This window comes from Oryctolagus cuniculus, chromosome 1 (assembly GCF_964237555.1).
Source record: "Oryctolagus cuniculus chromosome 1, mOryCun1.1, whole genome shotgun sequence".
Lineage (NCBI taxonomy): Eukaryota > Metazoa > Chordata > Mammalia > Lagomorpha > Leporidae > Oryctolagus > Oryctolagus cuniculus.
The window spans coordinates 136,660,530-136,684,879 of NC_091432.1; the positions used below are offsets into that span (position 1 = coordinate 136,660,530).

The 24,350-nt window shown below is 39.7% G+C and overlaps 1 long non-coding RNA gene across 11 annotated transcripts in view; it reads left to right on the forward strand.

Moving 5' to 3' along the window:
* LOC127491474 (uncharacterized) overlaps nt 1–24,350 on the forward strand; it is a 244,838-nt gene that overhangs the window by 77,438 nt on the left and 143,050 nt on the right. Inside the window, exon 5 of one of the 11 annotated variants that reach the window (XR_011378970.1) lies at nt 4,071–4,333. The exons of 6 other annotated variants lie outside the window; for them this stretch is intronic. This is a non-coding gene — a long non-coding RNA (uncharacterized lncRNA). 4 more of the 11 variants (XR_011378967.1, XR_011378966.1, XR_011378968.1 and 1 more) reach the window with 4 other exon arrangements.

The following is a 24,350-nucleotide window of genomic DNA, read 5'->3' on the forward strand; positions in this document are numbered from 1 at the left end:
CAGGGTAGGCATTTGGTGCAGGAGTTCAGACACTGCTTGAGAAAGCTGCATCTCATACAAGAGTTTTGGATTTGGGAGACTTGGATTGAATTCTCAGCTGCTATCTATAGCTTGGCCCAGCACTGTCTATTGCAGGCATCTAAAGGTGAACCAACAACGGAAATTTTCTCTCTCTCTCTCTCCCTCTCTCTCTCTCTCTCTCTGTCTCTCTCTCATCTCTGCCTTTCAAATACAAATATTTGAAATTTCAAGTGTAAAATTATTTGAAATAAATAAAACCATCCTTTCAAATGCCCATCCAAACACAAGATTTGATCTGTGACTTAAAAACCAAGAAAGGGTGTATGGCACTGGAGAAGTCTTCATCTCATATCAGAGTACTGGTTCACATCCTGACTATTCTGCTTCTGATGTAACTTCCTACTAATGCATCCTGGGAGGCAACAGATTATGGCTCAAGTACTGGGGTCCCTGCCACACATTTGGAAGGCCTGTATTGAGTTCCAGTCTCCCAGGTTCATCCTGGCCTGGCCCTGGCTGTTTGAAGAGTGAAATAGCAGATGAAGGATATCCATCTCTCTGTGTCATTCTGCATTTCAAGTAGATGAAAATAAATATTTTTAAAATCATAATGACTTCCCAAACATAAAATTCTTTAAAGGAATTATATAGCTAAAGGCTCACTGATTCAATTATATAAAATTTAAAACTTGTATTTGAAAAAATGCCATAAGCAATTAAAGATAAAAAAGGAATAACAGCTTGGACAAATTGCATTCAGAAATTATATTTAAAAGTGTGTATGAATGGGGTTATTTTATTAGCATAGCAAGCAGAATATTTTCACATTTATTATTAGTTGGTGAATTGTTTTCTACTCATGACTTAAGTTCAGGTCATCACAAATAATCTTCCTAAACCACTTTGTAACATGAAATTTCAGGATTGTTGCAGGAGTCAACTATGTCACTTACCATTCTGCTTCTCTACTCTCAATCATTTCAGTTCTTTTCAAAACCATATCCACATGCCATTTATATCCAATATTAATAATTTTATTTAAATCAACTCAGCTTTACTAAAAAATTACACTTCTTCTAATTAACAATTCCTATAAAATCATAGCTTTAAGTGAAAATTTAAATATATAATATTTAAAAACACTAACCTGTCTGCCATTGTAAAATCACCTACACTGTCATGATCAATTTTATGCTGTGGAATAATAGGCTAAACCTCCACCTGTGGTGCCAGCATCCCATATGAGCATCACTTCAAGTCCTACCTGCTCTTCTTCCAATCCAGATTCCTGCTAATGGCCTGGAAAAGCAGTGGAGGGTGGCCCAAGTACTCAGGTGGGAGGCCTGGAAGAAGCTCCTTGCTCCTGGCTTTGGGTCGGCTCAGCTCTTGCCATTGAGGCCATCTGGAGAGTGAATCAGAGGATGAAAGACATTTCTCTCTGTTCTCTTCTCTGTCTATGACTCTACCACTCAAATTTTATGCTGTCAATTTAGCTAGGCTGTGGTTCGGTTGGCCATCAACCAGTCTAGATGTTGCTGTGAAGGTACTTTTTAACTGTGTTTACAGTGTAAGTCAATAATGTTTTTATAAAGCAAATTATCAATACTCCATAATGTGGTAGACCACATCCAAACAGTAGGAGATTTAAAAGAAAAGACTGAGCTCCCTTGAAGAGGAAGGACTTTTACCTTCAGATTCCAAACTGCATCATCAAAGCCTGTTGGGATTGCCAGCCTGCACTGCAGATGTTGGACCTGCCGGTGCCTTCCATAATTACTTGAGCCAGTTCCTCCAGTGTCATCTTGACCTGGGTGCTGATGCTGGGCTTTACCTGGCTCCCTGCTCCTTTTTCAGGTTTCTTCCCTGTGACTTTCCAGTGCGCACCCTGCTGTACTCAATCTGGTCTCCTTACACTTGTATCTGTGCTCTAGATTGTGCTGAGAATGCTTTGGCCTTCCAGGTATCCCAGTTCTGCCTTCACTACCTGGGTCTTATCAATGGAGAAGAGGAAGAAATTAAAGTGTGTTGGGGTGGGGGGAGACTGTCCCATTTAGAAATATGTAAAGCCAGATTTGGAAGGCAGGATTCCATCTCATGTGCCAATTCTTACTTATTGGTGGCTACATGGAACCAACAGCAAAGGAAGACCTTTCTCTCTGTCTCTCTCTCTCACTGTCCACTCTGCCTGTCAAAAAAAAAAAAAAAAAAAAAAAAAAAGAAGGATCCTGAGGCTTTGTCTGAGAGAATACAGTGATCTATTAGTGAGTTCTGACAGAAGACAGATGGGCAGGGATCAAAGTGGTGAGAAACTTTGTTCCAGACTTGACTTCTGGGGAACTTTGAGGGGCCCCATTCTCACATAGATTTTAGGGGGTCATTTCCTATATCAATGTCTGATAGGAGACAGGTGGGCAGGGATCAGAGTGGTGAGAAACTTTTTCCATATTTGCAGACTCTGGTTTGTATATTAGGAAACTAGCCAAGATTATTTCTTCTGAACCCTTTCCAAGGATCAAACAAGGAATTTGATATATGAATTTTTAAAGACAAAGTTAGAGTCCAGGATTCCCCATATTTACATATGTAGGGAAAGTCAACCAAGAGCAGTCCAACAAAGACACAAAGAATACAAAGTACAGGTTACATTTGCTTCCCCAATGCCTCCTTTTTCATGAAGTACCAAATTGCAAAATAGAATGTGCTTGCTGAAAGGAGTGGAGAATACAACATCTCCAGCATGCTGGCTTAGCTATTCCTTGGTCTTTGTGCCAAGCTCCTGACACAGGGGAATCCTTGTAAATACTTTTGGGAAATCATTAAGTCTAAAAATTATCTCAGGGGGTAGAGGTTGTTTGTGGGCATTTGGCACAGTGGTTAACATACTGCTTGGGATGTTCACATCCCATATGAAGAGTTTAAGTCTCAAATTCACTTCCAATTCCAGCTTCCTGAAAATGTGTACCTTGGGAGGTAGCAGATGACCACTCAAGTACATGAGACTCTGCCACCATGTGGGCGATACGGATTGAGTTCCATGCTCCTGGCTTCAGCCAGGCCCAGCCCTGGCTGTTATGGGCATTTGGGGAGTGAGTAAGCAGATACAACATTATCACTCATTCACTCTCTCACTCTCTCATCTCTTTGCCTTACAAATATAATGAAAATAAATACATTTTATTAAAATTTATCATGGAAGCAAAACTTGTAATGATCTCTTCTCATGCTTATACTGTGGGAATGATAACTGAAGCTACTCTGCAGCACATCATGGTCAGAGTTTGCCTTGTTGATGATGATATTGCAAAAAATGAATCCAAATTTGTCCGGATAAGAAATTAGGCCATGCCTTGTTTCTAATGGTTGAAAATTTCCTTTAAGGTTATGGGGTGGGGCAAGTCTGATAGATCTAATTCATTCAAGGAGTTCAAGGCTAATCAATGGCCAAAGATCACATAGAAATGTTTCATAGACCAGGAGTAGCAAAATTTTGCTGTACAGGGACAGAGAGAAGGTGGTGTTTGCTCTGTAGGCCATACGCCATACGGTCTTTTCTTTCTTTCTTTCTTTCTTTCTTTCTTTCTTTCTTTCTTTCTTTCTTTCTTTCTTTCTTTCTTTCTTTCTTTCGACAGGCAGAGTGGACAGTGAGAGAGAGACAGAGAGAAAGGTCTTCCTTTTTGCCGTTGGTTCACCCTCCAATGGCCGCTGCGGCCAGCGCACCGCGCTGATCTGATGGCAGGAGCCAGGTACTTATCCTGGTCTCCCATGGGGTGCAGGGCTCAAGCACCCGGGCTTCCTCCACTGTACTCCCGGGCCACAGCAGAGAGCTGGCCTGGAAGAGGGGCAAGCGGGACAGAATCCGGCACCCAGACCAGGACTAGAACCTGGTGTGCCAGTGCCGCAAGGTGGAGGATTAGCCTAGTGAGCCGTGGCGCCGGCCAAACCATACGGTCTTAGCTGCACCTACCTAACTCTACTATGGTAAAACAAAAGCAGCATGGACAGTACTTACACAAATGACACAGCTAAGTCTGATAAAAATCTATTTATAGAAAAAGGCTGCTGGCCAGATTTGACCTGCGATTTGCTGACTACTGGCTTATACTCCATTAGACATTCACCAGATCTGAGATGAGCACCTCTCAGAGGAAGAAGTAAACACTGGACGGATCCATCTTTGGCTAGTGTGGTGGCTGAAATAATTAGATGCTTCTTCCTGGATGGTTATTCTTTAACCTATTGAATTTCCAAATAAGATCCATAACATCTCTTGTGAATGTGTGAGGAAATAAAGTAGTTATTCTTACTAATGAAACTGTTTTACTGATTTTACAAATATTTCAATACAAAGCATGCCCTAGTTACCAATTCTTTCAAACAGGTACAATGAGTGAGTTTGCAAACTATGTTGTGGAAGTCTACAGGACAGAGTGGAGAAGTTACTGAGAGGAAATAAGAAAAGTCTCCCACTTGGTGTGCAGTGCAAATATGCTCTTGTCATGCATAGAGATCTTAATTTTGCAAATTATCATGGAATATTCTGCAAAAACCACTCTAACCCCAAAACCTCAACAAGCACTCTCCTTCTCATTCATTTCTTCTTCAACCACTAGCAAGTTATTGAGTAGAGGGACAAAAATAGAACTCTAAAAAATTTTAGGGATGCTCAGAAAATGCTATTTTGATACTAGCTGCACTGAAGTTCTAAGGAAATCCCAGCCTTACAATAAGACCTTGCTTCTGAAAGTTGATGTGAGAAGGCTACTGGAACACAAAGGCTACTAGAAGACAGCTCCACCAGCTCAGCGGATATAACAGAGTGACTCATCTCCCAAAGTCATCACACTTTCCTCCTGATAATATTAAATTTCACAAAGCCAAAGAGATGAAGAAGCTCTCTTTTTTATTGTGAGACAAAGTCCAGGCAGTTTAAGTGATGGGTAGTGGCACCGTTACCATAAACATTCATAAAATAATATCCATTTCTGGTGGAGATAGTGCAGAGGCAAAACTGAGGGACTGGCCACCTGCAAAGCTTCACTTCCACATCAAAGATGCCTATGCTCAAACTCAAGTATGTGTATTTCCTTAATATCTGGAGCCCATCAAAATGTTCCAGAGATGTCACTTGACAAATACATCTTTAAGATTCCATTGAGTTTAAATTTTCAAAAAGGACTTTTAAAGACCAAACAACTTTTTAAGGCCTACTAAGGATTCTGTAACCTAAAACTTCAAATATCAGGAGTGATTAAACAACTTTATTGAACAAAGGATGCAGGTTTATCTGAAATTAATCCTGGCAATTAGCTTCCCAACACTTATGAAACAACCTTCATCCATTCAGATACTAGTGGTTCACCAGTGGTCCATTTACCTTATATACATTTCTCACTATTTTAACAAACTTGATATCTCCTTTTAAGCCACCCAATAGATTTGGTTAACTCAGTTTCTGTCTAAGTGCATTTACATAAATTCTCATTCTTAGGAACCTGAAATAAATGAGGTAGCACACATCTCACAGCTACCTACTCTATTTATTACTTAATACCAGGTACCAGGAACTCTAGGAAATGTAAGAGATAGTTCCTATATGAAGAAGCTTACATAGGCAAAACAAAACACAATAAGGGCTGGCGCCACGGCTCACTAGGCTAATCCTCCGCCTTGCGGCGCCGGCACACCGGGTTCTAGTCCCGGTCGGGGCGCCAGATTCTGTCCTGGTTGCCCCTCTTCCAGGCCAGCTCTCTGCTGTGGCCAGGGAGTGCAGTGGAGGAAGCCCGGGTGCTTGAGCCCTGCACCCCATGGGAGACCAGGAGAAGCACCTGGCTCCTGCCATCAGATCAGCGCGGTGCGCTGGCCGCAGCGGCGCTGCGTTGGTGAACCAACGGCAAAGGAAGACCTTTCTCTCTGTCTCTCTCTCTCACTGTCCACTCTGCCTGTCAAAAAAAACACACACACACACACACACACACACACAATAAGAGAGCAAATTATCATTTGGCCAGTACAGATCCCCACAAAATATACCATATCCTCTACAATCACTCAGCTTTCACTACGTTTCCACTGTATCTGGGATAAAAAAAAGTTTCTTAAAGGGCCTGGGAATATGTATATGCTCTGAGGCACAGCCTTTTTCTTCCAATCACAAGTCCACTTGCTCTCTCTGCTCCAGACACACATCCTATCTTTCAGGACCTTGCCTATCTCCCTCCCACCCCAGGGCCTTTGAGAAGGCTCTTCATTCCCTTTGTTCCCAAGATAATTCCTTATCAGCAGCAGCACTCAGCTCCATCATCACCACCTGCCTCAGATGCCTGTCATTCTTGACACCTTTCAAATCTTCTTTTCATTATGTAATTGTTTTACTAAAATATTAATTTCTAAGTGTCATGATTAGTATATAATAGTGGCTAGATATGTATTTACGTAAAGAAATAGATCAATGAATGAATGAATATCTGGAGTTCTATAAACTAATCTTTTTTTAAATTTAATGCCAACCATTTAATAAAGTTACCAAAGCCCATAGTTCACTCAGCAAACATTTCTAAAATTTTTACTATGTACTGTGCTAGACACTAAAATGTAGAGATCATAATGTCATCCCTATGCACCCAGTCTACAAGAAAGATGGATGGGTAAATAAGTAATGACAACATAACACATATTCTAGATAAGGAAATTTAAAGTGCCAGAAAAGGAAGCAAAAATTAACACTTCCTTGACGAGCTGGAGAAAACTTCTATGGAAATGATGTGTGACCCCTTCAAGGAGAAGTGGAACTTCAATGGGCAAAATACTGAGAGACGGCATTCCATGTAGGAAGTGGAACGTTAAAAAGCAAAAAGGGTTGAAGAGATTGCTGTAGCATGGAATAAATAGCAAGCCACCTGACACCACTGTGACTCAGGGTGTGTGAAATGGAAATTACTCAAAATGGAATGGAACTTGTGGTCTGAGGTGAAATGATGAGAACATGATGAATTTGAAGTAAGAACAGGACTCCCAAGTGGGACTGAATGACAATTAGTGGGAGGAACAAAATATAGAGGTGTGGGGAAGTGATAAGAAGAAGAGAAATATTTCCAGGCAACAATGGAGGATATACCACAGGACTCAGGGACTCCTGGTCTCTACCACCTTTTCAAAGGCATACTTCATCCTTTCTCTAGGACAATCCACCCAACAAGCAGGGAGAAGGACTGCCCGGAAAAACATCAACCTCAATCAACAATTAACATAATGACCTTTACTTTGAATGTAACAATGAAATATGACCAGACTACAACAGAGAAAGTACAAATAAAGTCAGCAGATCACACTGCTGGAGGAAAATCTCAGTGAATTATACCCCAAAGATGGAGAAACTAGACTCTTTTCAGTAGGAAGAAAGCCTGTGCATTTCTCCCACTATCACAGTGACTGTGGGTTGTTTCTTAGGTCTACAAACCCATTTGCCTCCCTCTGTGACTATTAATTAATATTATCAATTGAGGTACCAAGAACCATGAGACAGGCTATAGAACAACTGAAGTTCTTTCAACTCCTAGTATGTTGGGCATTTCACTGAGGGAAAAAGAAAATATGCTACACAGCACAGCACATCTGGGGCCACTGCACCGCTTATACAGGGAGAAACAAACAAAAACCCTTTCTGTGCTATTGAAATATTATTGTTCAGAGTTTGACACAGCCATGCTGTAATCATTTGGATAGCAACCCTTCATTTAGCCCACACACTTTTACTAGGAGCAGCTGGGTCAGCCCTTGACTCTCTGTGACTTCAGATGTAAATGGAAACTTGGGTTTCACAAGCCTGAACCATTCTAATGGAAAGCATTTGCTCTTCCTGTGAATCCAGCTGGGAAACCGCCTTCAGCCTCAGAACTCACTGCACAGTAATCCAGCGGGACCTTGGGTTGTTTATACAATTTCCTTCGTGTCGCTCCCCGTCTTCATGGAGGAACGACACAGGACCCTGCGCTGTTCTTTTGTCTGCTCGGCCCTCCCCGGGTTTGCTGCTGGTTCTTCCTGGGTTGGCTACCGACCCTTCCACCTCTGTGGAAGGGCGGTTCCCCCTAGCCACTTTCCCCACTTCCACAGGGGAGCAGCACACCGCCGGCCAGCTCTCTCGGGGGCTGCACAGGTGTTCCTTCAGATAGATGTTCCCCTTAGATGTTCCTGGTGCATGTTGTCTCTCTCCTCCTTTATAGTCCTCTTCCACCAATCCCAACTCTGCTACCCACACACCGAGTACGCTGCTCTCCTCCAATCAGGAGCAGGTCCTGCTGTTTATTGGTTGAACTGGAGGCAGCTGTGTAGAAGCTGTTTCTCCCTTCTCAGCGCCATATTATGGGAAAGCAGATGCATAGAATAAGTCTTAATTCCAGTAACAGTCTAGTCCGAGTTGCTCCCAGTTGCTCCCCACACTTTGCAGTTTTAACTAAATAATTTCACATATCTGGGCTTTAGTTTCCTCATCAGTGATTCATCACAAATACTCTTTTAAGCCTGTTTCATAAAATATTATAAAAAAGATGTTTAAGAGCTTGTCAAAATTACCTTGTTGGCATCAAGCATATTTAAATGGAATCTTCAGGTCACAGTGCATAAATATATATAATCTGTTTTTTTTTTCTCATTTTTAAGATTAGACTCTATCAAATTAAATGTACAACAGGCCCCTATTTCAGACCATGGGGTGACTCATCCTGATCACTGACAGAGAATTAGGCAGGCTGCCTACAGCTTGCCTTGGCTGAAGAGGGGAAGTATGCCACCTGCCACTCAGCCTCCCCAAACCCCAGGGGACAATCAGATGCCATGGGGAGTCCAATGGAAGCAGGATTTCACTTTATTGTCAAAGGGAGGTGTTTATATAGCCTAGGTACAAAGCACACAGGTAGGATGTAGGTTAAGGAGTGGGGTGATGTGATGCAAGAGGGTTTTAGTCAATCCTATTATACCACCTTAATGATCCTTAGACAAAAACACCCTGGGGCGGGGGTGTTTACCGCCAGGGATTTGAATCTTAAAGACAGGTTTTCAAACTCCAGGCAGGCTCAGGAAGTTCCTCTGGGCCTTTCTGGATTCAGCCTCCCCCACAAGACCATAGCAAATTGCTGGGGAAAAGCAGAACTCCTGAAAGGTAAATACTACTATGTCTATATTTTATCTTTCTTGTATCTTTTCTAATGGCATTTGTATAAGATGTTCTTTAGGAAATATGACTTGTTTTCCAAAATGCTTACTGCTTATTTGCAAAAGAAGTTTAAGGAAAGGAAAGAGATAAAAAGGAAAATGAAAAAGCAGATCCATGCTCCCCAAGAAGACCCTGTTCAATGTCTCCTAAATTCCAAATAATAAATTGGCCCTGCCATTAGTGAAAGTAGGAACTTCTAAGAAGATGACTTTGTGTATTCAGGACTGCTGGTGTGTGAAGTGTTTGGTTTCTATCTGATAGTTACCAGCAAACTTTGCCATGCTCCTGTCTCTGTTCCTCTTGTGTTCTCTCCTCTTCTTCTAAGGACACAAATCTTAGGGTTTTTGGCCTAACATAGTCCAGGATGCCCACCTAAACTTAATTAGTTACATCTGCTAAGGCCCTATTTCTAAGGTCGTATTCTGAGGATTCAGGTGGACACGAATTTTGGACAATATAGTACAGGCTCATAGAGCATGGTCTTGGGAGAAGATAATGGGAGTAGTTGGTGTTATGCCCACAGTCCGTGGTCCCCCGAAAATCACGCCACCAGAGACCGAAGTTGAAGCCAATTAGCAGGGTCATTTTTATTACGAGTTCGAACCCGGGCCTCTCAGTGCCTCCAGGAGAGGAAAACCCCGGAGAAGCCCCGAGTCCAATTCTTACAGAGCTTTTATTATCATGTCCAAGCAGGCTTTAGGGGAATGCTATGGATCAAGTTGACACTTTTGATAAGTCCCGAGACACCTGCCGTGGACTCCAGGGTAGGAGCTGGTTGTTATCTCAAGCTTTAAACCTCCCTTTTACACTACTGGACCTGGTCAGGGTAGGGTCACATCTGGCCAGGTGGAGGGAAGGGGGAGTGTAATCAACTTAATGTAGTTACTGGATTACTTAGCTCAACATCTAACATAACACATATATAAAGTCAAAGACATTTAGCATTGCTTATTATTACTACTAGTTGCCTAATAAGCTAATGTGATTACACTTTAGGTTACATTAAAATAACAATAATATTTTCTAGCACTATTATAATGGATAATAGGGGCATAGTAAAAGCTGGTTGTGCAGGTGTCTTCTCATTGGAATCCAGGCAGGCAAAAGATGGCAGCAGCAAAGGCAAGGACAGAAATAGCCACATACTTCATACTCCATTAATGAGATCAATTTATTCAATGGGCACAGTAGTCACAATAGAGGGGACCTATGGTGCTTTTAGAAGCAAATTTAGAAAATATTTAGAAAATGTTTTAATCTGTTTCAAAACCTAAAGAATAAAATAGAAAATTCATATTCATATTTAAGCAGTCGTAAAACAATTTTCAACATATTTTTATGGAGGAGGGAGCCCTGGAAAATGAACTTGCTCAGGGTAACTGGAAAAGTCCTATGTTTGATTAGGTTATGTGAAAGCAAACACTGCTGAGACCAATTCTTCCCTTGTGTTTGCTATTCCCAAGACAATTTAATTAAATTAATATCAGTAAAGTGAGGGGCTGCTGTTGTGCCACAGCCCATTAAGCTGCTACCTTTGATGCCAGCATCTGATACTGGAGCATGGGTTAGAGCTCTGACTGCTCCACTTCCAATCCAGATCCCTGCTGATGTGCCTGGGAGAGCAGTGGAGCCCATCACCAATGTTGGAGACTCAGGCTCTTGGCTTCAGCCTGGCTCAGCCCTGGGCATTATGCTCTTTTAAGGAATGAATCTGTGAATATAAGATCTTTCTCTCTCTCTCTCTCTGTCTCTCTGCTTTTCAAATAAATAAATATTAAAAAAAAGCAAACACTCAGGCCTACAGTACAGAGAACTTCCACCACAGGCAGCAACTACTAATCGTGTTCTCAAACTAGTGTATGACCACACGCAATAAGATGCTGCAGTCCTGCTGGTATTGGGGACCCCTCTAGTTTCCAGCTATCTCCAAGTGAAATAAAGAAATAGAAAGAGAACAGGAATGAGCATTTGTCAAATTGTTAAGATGCTTCCTGGAACACCCACATTCATTCAGTATTAAAGAGCTTAGGTAAAACTCTTGGCTCTGCTTACAATTCCAGCTTCCTGCCAATGCATGCCTTGAGAGGCAGCAAGTGATGGCTCAAGTACTTAGGTCCCTGCCACCTGCATGTGGAGACCTGAATTGGGTTTCAGGCTTCTGGTGTTGGCCTGAACCCTCCCATGCTGCTGCAAGAAATTGGGGTATGAAACAGTGGATTGGAGTTATCTCCCTGTCTTTCTTTTAATTTTAATTAGTCTTGACATATTCAATGTACTTTGAAGATACAATTGCAAGAACACAATGATATTCCCTTTCTCCCTCTTCCCTCTCCTTCCTACCTTCCTTCCTCCTCCTTTTCTTTAGTTTCTCAGATAACATATTTTAAATTTACATTTTAAAGTTACATTACAGTAAAAAGTCTTAATACTTCACAGAACAAGAAGTTTAATGAGTAAAAAGCAAAAATACCCTAGTTTAGTGGCAATATAGAAAACTGTAAATAATAATTGAATGGAAAAATGAATGATCACACAGATCATTATAGTAGTATAGCATTCTTGACCATTGGTTTGACAAAGGTATAAAACAAAGTTTTACAAAACTACTTGTGTATCAATACTTATATACACAGATATTTCTTTTCTGTTTATTCTTTAATTTTAGCTTCCACATACAAGGGAGAACATGACGTATTTGTCTTTCTGGGTCCAGCTTATTTCACTCAACATGATGTCCTCTAGTTGCATCCATTTTGCTGCAAATGGTAGAATTTCATAATTTTTATAGTTGGATAATATTCCATTGTGTATATATACACTATATTTTGTATCTACCATATTGTGTATATACACTACATTGTCTTTACTCATCTGATCATGCACACCTTGGTTGATTCCAGATTTTGGTTATTGTGACAGTTCTGCTATTAACAAGGGATGCAGGTATCTCTTTGACACAATTTGTTCAAGTCTTTTAGGTATATATCCAGTAGTGGGATTTCTGGATCATACAATAGATCTGTTTATAGTGTTTTAAGAAATTTCCATACTTTTTTCCACAGTGGCTGCAGTAATTTACATTCCTACCAAGAGTGTGTAAGTGTTCCTCTCTCTCCACACTCTCTCCACCATTTGTAACTGCATTTTGTATTTTAGTCATTCTGACAGGGTGAGGTGATATCTCATTGTGGTTTTGATTTGCATTTTCCTGATGCCTAGTGATAATGTGCATTTTTTCATATATTTATTGGATATTTATATTTCTTCTTTTGAGAACTATTGAAATATTTTGCCCATTTCTCAATTGGATTAGTTGGGTTTTGTTGTTGAGTTTTTTAAATTGCTGATATATTTGAGAAATTAATCCTTTGTAGGTAGGTGGTTTGCAAATTTCTTATTCCATTCTGTTGGTTGTCTCTTCACTAGATTAATTGTTCCTGTTGCTGTGCCAAAGCTTCTGAGTTTGATATTGTCCTATTTGTTTCGTTTTGCTTTTGTTGCTTGTGCTTTGGGGTTCTTGTCCAAGAAGTTGTCCCCTACACAAATGTCTTGGGGTATTTTCCCTACATTTTCTTCCAGTGACCTCATAGTCTCAGGTGTTTTTTTGTTTGTTTGTTTGTTTTTTTGACAGGCAGAGTGGACAGTGAGAGAGAGACAGAGAGAAAGGTCTTCCTTTTGCCATTGGCTCACCCTCCAATGGCCACCGCAGCTGGCGCGCTGCAGCCGGCGCACCGCACTGATCCGAAGCCAGGAGCCAGGTGCTTCTCCTGGTCTCCCATGGGATGCAGGGCCCAAGCACTTGGGCCATCCTCCACTGCACTCCCTGGCCACAGCAGAGAGCTGGCCTGGAAGAGGGGCAACCGGGATAGAATCTGGCGCCCCGACCGGGACTAGAATCCAGGGTACCAACGCTGCAGGCAGAGGATTAACCTAGTGAGCTGTGGTTCTGGCCTCTGGTATATCTTTTTACAACCCTTTAATTTTAGTCTGTGTGTGCCTTTGCTTTCTGAAGTAACTTTCTTATAGGCAGACTACAGTGGGGTCGTGGCTTTTTGTCTATTTAGCCAACCTAAGTCTCTTCATTTGTGACTTCAATCCATTTACATTCAAGGTTAGTATCACTAAAGAACTAAAACCTGTTATGGAAAATGATTTTACCTGCTGTTAGTGAATATGATGTTGTCATGTGCTTTCATGATACTTATTTCTAATGCAGGACACCCTTTGGAATTTCTTGTAAAGCTGGTCTGCTGGCAGTGCATTCTCTCGATTTTTGTTTAGCTGGAAAATACTTCATTTTTTTCTTCACTCTTGAAGGATAGCTTCACTGGACATAATATCCATGGTTGGAAGTTTTCTTCTATTAAGACCTTGAATCTATCATCCCACTCTCTTCTGGCTGTAGACTCTCCACTGAGAATTCTGATGCTAATAATTAGTTTTACTTTATATGTAACTTGACAACTTTCTCTTACTATCTTTAGGAGTCTCTCCTTGTTTTTAACATTGATCATTTGAAAACAATGTGCCCTGGAGAAGATCTTTATTGTTTGTGTCTGCTTGGGATTCTTTGAGCTTCTTTGTATCTGGATGTCCATATCTCTTTAATGATCTGGGAAATATTCAACTATCATTTCATTTAGCAGGTTCTTTATGACTTTTTTCCTTTTCTTCTTTTCCTTCAGTAATACTTATAATATGAATATTTGGTCATTTAATGGTATCCCATATTTCATGTAGACTTTCTTCATTCTGTTTAATTCTTTTCATTTTTATCTGATTGAGTTATTTCAACGTTCTTGTCCTCGAGGTCAAAAATTCTTTAATGCATTTGGTCTACTCTGCTGTTAAAGCTCTCAATCATACTTTCTAAATTCACTCATTGAAGATAACATCTACAAAATTTCTATTTGGTTCTTCTTAATGAGTTCTGTATCCTTAGTAATATCTTCACTCATGTCACTCATTGATTTCTTCATTTCTTTAATCTATCTGTATCCTCTTGCATTTCATTGAATTTTCTTACAATAATTACTTTTAATTCTATATCTGTCATGTCTAGATTTTCTTCAGTTGAAGATCTATTTCTCGAGTAGTTATAGTGTTCTTTTGGAGTCATCATTTTACCTTGCTTCTTCATGTCCCCCATCCCTGCATTGATGTCTACCCATCTGGTGTACTTGTCCCTTCTTCTTTATGGATTCAGTTTTATTTTACAAGGGTTTGTGGCTTAGCTGGAATGCAGGATATCAGTTGACCTGTTACTTTGACTTTGGTTCTAGGTGAACCTAGAACCTAGAAGTGTAGTCTCTGAGTGATTTCTGTTGTTTCAAAAAATGTCAGCTGTGTCTATAAGTAACACAGTGGATTAATCTGCTACAGTTTGAAATGAATAATGGTTTCCTTGGGTGTGTATCTTTGGTCCACAGATAGTTCAGTGTCAGTCCCCCTAGCTAATGTGATAGCCAGGGCCTTGTTCTTGGTGCTGAGAGAGACAAGTATAGTTGCCTCATTCTCCTACTGGCAAAACCGAGTGATGCCATCCATGGTTTGTGGCACCAATTGCTGCAGCTCTAGTGCTGTATGATACAGAAAGACCCCTCCTCAGTTCCTGCTGTGAGGGTCCAAATGATGCTGTGGTTTATAATACCACATACCTTAGTCCTAGGGCTAAGTAAATAAACAAATCTTTAAAAAAAAATCAGTGTGATCATGTACATGAAATTAATTGGCAAATAGTAGCTCTTAAACTGGCATCACTTTCTCTTTATTTCTATTCTGCCTAACTTGGCTGAAGTTTGTCAAAATAACTGTCACTACTTCAAGCAGTTTCAACTCTGGCTCATCCACATTTTGTCCTTTACCTTTGAATGAATAATAAAGACTTGTCTACCTTAAATTCCTTGCCCCTTATTCTATGTGAATGAGGCAATGAAGTTTGACTATGGGAATGTTAGTTTTGAGTCTCTTCAATAGGAATATAAAAAAACTGTAAATCTTCAGACATTCCTTGACTTACAACAGGATTATGTTTCAATATATTGATGGAAAATTGAAAATATTGTAAGTTGAACATGCATTTAATACATCTAACAGAGCAAACAGGAAAGCTTAGCTGAACCTCCCTTAAATAAACTCAGAACACCTACATTAGCCTATAGTTGGAGAAAATCTCTAACATAAAGACTGCTTATAATAAAGAGTTGAATATCTAATATAATTTTTTGAATATTATATTGAAAGTAAAAAACACTATGGTTGTATAGGTAAGCTTTCATACCATAGTAAAATTTTAAAAAATGGTAAATTATGCCATTGTAAGTTGGGGATACAACTATAAATGTATCACCATTTAATGAGCCCTGGTTTTTCTTTTAATTAAATGTAAGTTCCTCAAGCACAGCAGAGATGCTATGGGTTGACGTTATTTATGTGGCAAATGACAGAAAAGCTGCTACAAAGTCCTTGGGACTTTAATGGCTTGATACAGGTGTAGTTTGGTACAGGCTACAGCTGAACTTTTTTCCAGCAGTTCAGAATCTGCCTACTTTTATATATTGGTCTTATTATTGTGCTGGCCTCATAAAATGATTTCTGGCAGTATTCTTAGAGTACTTCATTTACACCCAAAGGAAGAGCAAAGGCCATGGCCAGCTTCTAGAATGACCACTCAGAGCCTCAAGCTTCACTCTCATTAGACTAACCCTAACTAAGGCAGCTCAGGAAGTGCCATTCTCTGAATGACTTCAACCTGTATCTGGATGACAAAGAAATTCAATTACTCTAAGTGACTTAGAGCAGTCAGGGCCCTCATCTGCATCTGCACATCAGGTCCATCACTCCTAGACATCATGGTTGTCACTTAAGAGAGCTGAAATGGGTGTTAGAGAAACAACTTCAAGATGTGCAATAAATAAAAAACTATTTGACCAATTTAGTACATTGTTCCTAAATACTTTTGTTTTCATTTTGAACTAAAGTCAATCCCTGAAGCAAGGACAGTCTCTTCAACAAATGATGCTGGGAAAACTGGATCACTGCATACAGAAGTATCAACAAGACCCCTACCTTACACCAGACATAAAAATCCACTCAAAATGGATTAAATACCTAATTCTATGACCTGATATACTCAAATTATTAGAGAACATTGGGGAAACGCTGCAAGACATTGGTACAGACAAAGAGTTTTTGAAAAAGACACCAGAGGCACAAGCAATCAAAGCCAAAATTCACAAATAGGATTACATCAAACTGAGAAGCTCCTGTACTGCAAAAGGAACACTCAAGAATATGAAGAAGTAACTGACAGAATGGAAGAAATTATTTGAAAACTATTCAACTGATAAAGAATTAATAACCAGAATATATAAAGAGATCAAGAAACTCAACAACAACAAAACAAACAATCCAGTTAAGAAATGGGCAAAGCACTTACACGGGCATTTTTCAAGAGGAAATCCAAGTGGCCAACAGACATATGAAAAAATGCTCGGGACCACTAGACATCAGGGAAATGCAGATTAAAACCACAATGAGGTTTCATCTCACCTCAGTCAGAATGGCTTTCAATCAGAAATTAATAAGCAACAAACACTGGCAAGGAGGTCAGGGGAAAAGGTGCTCTAATCCCCTGCTGGTGCGAATGTAAACTGGAAAAGCCACTATGGAAGACAGTATGGAGATATCTCAGAAATCTATATACAGACCTACCATATGACCCAGCCATTGCACTCCTGGGAATTTATCCAAGGGAAATGAAATCAGCAATGAAAGAGTTATCTGTACCCTGTGTTTATTGCAGCTCAATTCACAATAGCTAAGATACGGAATCAACCCAAATGCCCATCAACTGAAGACTGGAAAAAAAAATTATGGGATATGTACACTGTGGAATACTAAAAAGCAGTAAAAAAAAATGTGAAATCCTGTCATTTACAACAAAATGGATGAAACTGGAAAACATCATACTTAGTGAAATAAGCCAGTCCCAAAAGGACAAATACTACATGTTCTCCCTAACCTATGATAACTAATAGAGATTCTAAAAGGCAGTCTATAGAATTGAAATTGACACTTTGAGAAGCAATGACTTTGAACAGCCCTTGTCTTGACTGCTGAGGAACTTTTTTTTTCATACTATTTGTTGAATTATTTACTTAACAGGGTTAATCATACGTGTATAAAGTTATTTGAAAATAGATCTTAGTACAAATAAGAATGGGAATAGGAGAGCGAGGAAGAGGGGTCGGAGAATGGATGGGAGGGCAGATATGCTGTGAAGAATCACCATATTCCTAAAGTTGTAATTATAAAATGTATGTAGTTTGTACTCCATAAATAAAAGTTTTCAAAAATGTGAAGAGAAAAATGACTTTTTTTTCTTTTTTGACATGCAGAGTTAGACAGTGAGAGAGAGAGAGAGAGACGAGAAAGGTCCTCCTTTTCCGTTAGTTCACCCCCCAAATGGCCACCAACGGCTGGCGCGCTGCACCAATCCAAAACCAGGAGCCAGGTGCTTTCTCCTGGTCTCCCATGGGGTGCAGGGCCCAAGCACTTGGGCCATCCTCCACTGCCCTCCCTGGCCACAGCAGAGAGCTGGCCTGGAATAGGAGCAACTGGGACAGAATCCAGTGCCCCAACCGGGACTAGAACCTGGGGTGCCGGCACCGCAGGCAGAGGATTAGCCTAGTGAGTCACGGCGCTGCCCCAAAAAATGACTTTCTAATTGCACATCCTTGAGTTTGTTTTATTTAATAAACTCAGTATATGAATGTAAAACATCATATATATACCTCCAACATCCTTTCTGAACACACACCTAGATAATGTGTGATTTGAGTCTGCAAGAAATTCAATACTTAGGGGGCTGGCACTGTGGCATAGCGGGTAAAGCTGCCTCCTGCAGTGCTGGCATCCCATATGGGAGCTGGAACAAGTCCCAGCTGCACCCGCATGGGAAGACCTGAGGGAGTTCCTGGCTTTGTATCGGCACAGCTCTGGCTGTTGCAGCCAATTGGGGAGTGAACCAGCGGATCGAAAACTTTCTCTCTCTCTCTCTTTCTGCCTCTCCTTTTCTCTGTGTGTAACTTTGACTTTCAAATAAATAAATAAATCTCTAAAAAAAAAAAGAAAAAGAAATTAACAGTGAAACAAACCAAAATATGCATGAAAGTAAATTCCAGGATGATACACTATAAAATAGTTTGTGCAAATTACAGCCAGAATCATTAGGATCTGGAATATCTTAAAAAAAATTCAAATGCAATGGAAGTACAGGCAAAGTATTCTTAATTCAAAATTACAAAATCTGAAATCCTCCAAGATCCAAACCTTTTCTCAGATTATTTCAGATTTTGGACTTTTTCAGGACAGCATTATGGCATAGTGAGCCCTGCTGGGCCTCTGCTTGTGGTGCTGGAATCCCAGATGGGTGCCGGTTCAGGTCCTGGCTGCTCCTGTTCTGATCCAGCTCTCTGCCGTGACCTGGGAAAGCAGTAGAAGATGGCCCAAGTCCTTGGGCCCCTATACCCATGTGGGAGACCTGTAGGAAGCTCCTGGCTCCTGGCTTTGGATTGGCTCAACTCCAGCTGTCTCAGCTAGCCATCTAGGGAGTGAACCAGAGGATGGAAGACCTTTCTCTCTGTCTCTCTCTCTCTCTCTAAAACTCTACCTCTCAAATAAATAAAGTCTTTTTTAAAAAATGATTTTTGACTATTCAGATTGGAAATGCTCAGCTGATATAATCTATGCAAATATTAAAAAATTCAAAAAGTTCTGAAATCTGAAGTACTTCTGGAACCAAGCATTTCAGATAAAGTATATTTAATTGGTATTTACAAAACAAAGAGCTGTACAATATTATTTGTTTTGTATTGTAAAGTACATAGATATTCTTTACCAAAAAAATGGAGATAGGGGAGTCATAAACTCAAGAAACAGTGTACAAATGAGAAATTGGATAGTGATACAATTATCAAATATGAATGGGGGGCCGGCGCCGCGGCTCACTAGGCTAATCCTCCGCCTAGCGGCGCCGGCACACCGGGTTCTAGTCCCGGTCGGGGCGCCGGATTCTGTCCCGGTTGCCCCTCTTCCAGGCCGGCCCTCTGCTGTGGCCAGGGAGTGCAGTGGAGGATGGCCCAGGTGCTTGGGCCCTGCACCCCATGGGAGACCAGGAAAAGCACCTGGCTCCTGGCTCCTGCCATCGGATCAGCGCGCTGCGCCGGCCACAGCGCGCCGGCCGCGCCGGCCATTGGAGGGTGAACCAACGGCAAAGGAAGACCTTTCTCTCTGTCTCTCTCTCTCTCACTGTCCACTCTGCCTGTCAAAATAAAATAAAAAAAATAAATAAATAAATAAAAATATGAATGGGGGAGAAAAATGGTAAGATGGAGTAAGGCAACACAGTTCTCACATGTCATTATTTGCAATAGCAAGAAAAATAAAGATAAAATTTTAAATAAAAATCTAAAACTGTGCTGTCTATACATATGTACTTACAGATGTAAAACAAAAAACATAGTCTGCACCTGTAGAGATGCCAGGGTGGAGAAGGGTAGAACAATGAGAGTCTTTTTATCCTATGTAAGCACTACTTTAACTTTTTTTTAAATAAATAAAAAAAAAAGATTCCCCAATCTATACCTACTAACTTTAGGATTAAAAAGTGTAATGCTTTACAAAAACTAAGTCTGGTACATTTTCATAATATGTGGATTTATAACCTAAATTTTTTTAAAAATCATACAACCAATCTAAAAAATTAGTATCAGCAAACTCTCTTCTCCTCATGTTAACTTTACCAAATCATCATTTTTAAGAAGCCGTGGGATCTCTCTCCTCCTGTTAGTGTCCCCTACTTGCCGTGGATGGCCATTCCCCTACATTTCTTCTGCAGAAAAAGGCAAAGAGTAACGTGGATTAAAATCTAAGTGTCTATTTGTGCTCCGTGTGGCTTCCATTCTCCTAATAGAAAAGTAACACCTCCCTCCCTATCTTTCAGAATTAAACAAAAGAGTATTTTTGGATGTGCATGTATTTGAGATCATTATACAACATACAGTAATTATTTAATAAACAGACATTCTCAGGTTGAGGAAGGGCAATGAAGATGGCATGGTAACATGATCAGAACAGAAAATACTGGAATTCCAGCTACATACCTTTATAGTCATTAAGCATATTAAGTACAGAAATTAGAGAGACTCCCAAGCTCTTCTTGCTGTCACCAACAGCACAACAAGACATTGTCATCAGCTTATCCTCCCCAATGCTGATTCATAGACAGCTTTATCTACAAAGGAGTTCATAGATGAGGGAGGGAGGGGAAAACGTTCATCTTTCTCAATACACATTTCAAATTATTCCTAAAATGTAAAGAGTACCAAGAGAAGTAACATTTATTCTAAAAGCACTTTATGGACAGATACATACTCTAATTCTAGTGAAATCCATAAAATGGGCTATCATCTCAACTGCAAGAGCAAGAAAAAATTATGTGCCCAGACTTCTGGAATACTGGACACCTACACAGAAATCTAGATGCATAAAAAAAGGGGTCCTTTGAATACTGTGGTAGCAAAATGCCTTACATGAAATTCTGAAAGAAGTTCTTGTATTGTACTTGAAAGGGCACCAACATGAAAATAAAAGTACAAAACTCACTGTAAACACAAACATGTAGTCAAAATAAAAATATTTTAATATTGTAATGCTGATGCACAGAAAAGCAAAAAATGCTAAAAATATACTTATAGTAATTTAATAGTGGACATACAAGTTTGAAGATGTAAATTATGTTATCAATAAGAGAAAGCATGGAGAGGAAAAGCTAAAATATAGAGATTTTCTTGAAGAAAAATTGTTATCAAAATAAAACACACCCTTAAAATTATAAGCCATTTAATGTGAGCTTCATGGTAATGACAAAGGAATAAACATATCCAGATATGCAGAAAATAAAGAGAAAGGAATCAGAGCATATCAGTACAAAAATCATTCAACCACAAAGAAAGACAGCAAGAAAGGAACAAGTAATATAATGATATAATCATTATAAGATTATTACATAATTTTAAAAGAGAAATATAAATTTTTACCTATCACAAACTACTTTAAATGCAAATGGATTAAATTCTCCAATCAAAGGCATAGAGTGTCTGAATGAACTTTAAAAATAAATCTAACACTACATTAACCACAAGAAACTGACTTGAATGTTAAGGACACACATCAAGCTAAAAGCTAGAGATGGAAAATGATTTCCATGCGGTTTGTCACCAAAAAAGCAGCAAAAGCATCTGGACCATTATCACACACAAACACAAAATTCTAGTCAAAGCTGTTAAAATAGACGAATTTTTTACAACGATGGAGGGATAAATTCACCAAGAGGCTGTAGCAACAGTTAATATAAATGTATACAATATCTGAGTACTACATATATAAAATAAATATTAATGGAACTAAAGGGGTAAATAAATAGCAAAATAATGTTAATAGGGAACTTCAACCATTTCAACAATGGATAGATAGATCATCTTACAGAAAACCAATAAGGAAGTAGCAGATTGAACATTATAGACCAAATGACCCTAACTGACACATACATTTGATCCCAAATCAGCAGATTACACATTCTTTTCAAGTTCACATGAATCATTCTCTGGGATTGCCCATAAAATAAGTCTTAACAAGTTTTAAAAGGAATTAAGTATCTTTTTGAACTACTGTAGAATAAAACTGGGAAGTCATTAACAGTAAGAAATTGGGAAATTCACAAAAATGCAGAAATTAAATAACCCACTCATGAACAACAATTGTATCAAGCAAAACATCAAAATGAAAATCAGAAAAATAACTTGAGACAAATGAAAATTCAACATATGAAACTGATGTGATTTGGAAGTTTACGGTGATAATGTCTGAAACAATTTTAAAGAAGCTCTCAAACAAGCAGCCTATCTTTACAATTCAATAAACTATCCTTGGGCCCCTGCACCCATGTGGGAGACTCAGAAGAAACCCCTGGTTCCTGGCTTCAGCCTGGCCCAGCCTGGCCATTGAGGCCATCTGGGGAGTGAACCAGCAGATGAAAGGCTTCTCTCTCTCTCTCTATCTCCCTCTCTCTTTAACTCTGCCTTTCAATAAATAAGTAAATAAATGCTTCTTTTGATAAACAAACAAACAAAAACCAAAGCCAAAGTTAGCAGAAGAAAGGAAATATTACAGATAAGAGCAAGAATAAATGAAATTGAGACTAGAAAATATTAATGAAATTCATTATATGTTTAAAAACAAACAAAATCGACAAGTCTTTAGCTATTCTAAACAAGAAAAAGAGAGGACTCAAAATTATAAACAAAAGAGGAGACATTTCAATTTATAAAAAAAAATTCAAAGGAACATATTAGACTGCTCTAACCAATTATATTCAAACAAACCGGACAATCCAGAAGAATTGGATAAAGTCATATAAACACAAAATTTACTAAGGCTGAACTACAAAAAATGTAGAAAAATCTGAATAGAACCACAAATGAATAAGAATAATAAAGAGTAATAAGATTGATCAGTAACAAAAATCTCTCAATAACGAAAAGCCTAGAAAATTATAACTTCATGACTAAATTATACCAACCATTTACAGAATAACCAACACCAATCTTTGTAAAATTCTCCCAAAAATTGAAGAAACAAGAATACTTCCAAATTTATCAGCCATAACAGCATTACCCTGTTATGAAAGCAATACAACACTTAACTAACAGAAAATTACAGGGCAGCTCAATGTCACATTTTAAAAGACCGTACATCATGATGAATCAGGATTTATCCCTGGGATGCCAGAATGGCTCAATATATGTAAATCAATAAATGTAATACACCAAATTAGTATAATCACACATAAAATTATAACATAATATAAATAAGCACTGAACAAAATTCAATATCATGCCATAAAAATAGTGATCAAAATTATGTACTGATGAAATATACCTCAGCATTATAAGGAATACAGGATTAGTATGTTGAAGAAATAGGCTTGCAAGATAGGAATATTATTCAAACTTTAAAAAGAATTAAATCTTGCATTTTCAGCAATATGGGTAAATCTGGATAATATTACATTAAGTAAAATAGGGCAGGCACAAAAAGACAAGTGTTCTGTAAGTAACTGACAAAAGCAGAAAGTTATGGCCAGGGCTGGAGCTTCAGGAAATGTAGAGAATTTGGTCAAAAGTTACAAAGTTATGCAGGATGAGTAACTTCTACAAGTCTCACATACAGAATGGAAAATTCAGTTAATAAAACTATTCATACCCCATCATTTGACTTAGATGTTCAAGCATTGTCAATGTCCCTCCCTATTCAGCCAAAGGGATTTTGTGTTGACTGAGCTTAAGAAAATCCCCTCCTCAGGAGGAGGAAGAATGGTGGGAGTATAGAGGGGAAGGAGGTAGGGTGGGAAGAATCACTATGTTCCTCAATTTGTGTATATGAAATACATGAAGCTTGGATTCCTTAAATAAAATTTTAAAAAAAGGAAAAAAGGAGTGGAGCCAAGATGGCGGAATAGTGAGGGCGCACACCGATAGTCCGGGAAAATTTAGTTTAATAAAAGGGGAGTTACGGTAGCCTCAGAAAAAAGAACCAGGAAAATATTGCAGACGAAACTCTTCTGGATCCAGTGGGCATGAATCGGAGGACCTACTGGGAGAACAAGGTCGCCCACTGCGCGCAAAAGCCGAGCCACGGGACCGAGCCGCGGGACCGAGCAGCGGGACCGAGCCGCGGGACCGAGCCGCAGGACCGAGCTGCGCAAGCTGCAGGGTCTGCGCGCAAGTGCTCGAAGGGGAGTGCAACAGCAGGGAGACTTGGGACGTCCAGGGCTCCGAGTCCACACATCGGCGCTGGAAGGGGAGCGGACCTGCGTGGAGAGCGTGGGAGCCCACAGTTTGGGACACCAGCGGCAGACTCAACACACCAGCGCTGGAATGCGAGGTGAGCCGAACCTCAATAACCCGAGACACCGGCAGGCAAGCGGAGAGAGGAGACTAGAGCGAACTACCCCCCGGGGAGGGGGGACTTCACCAAGCTAACTGGAAGAGAGAGAGAG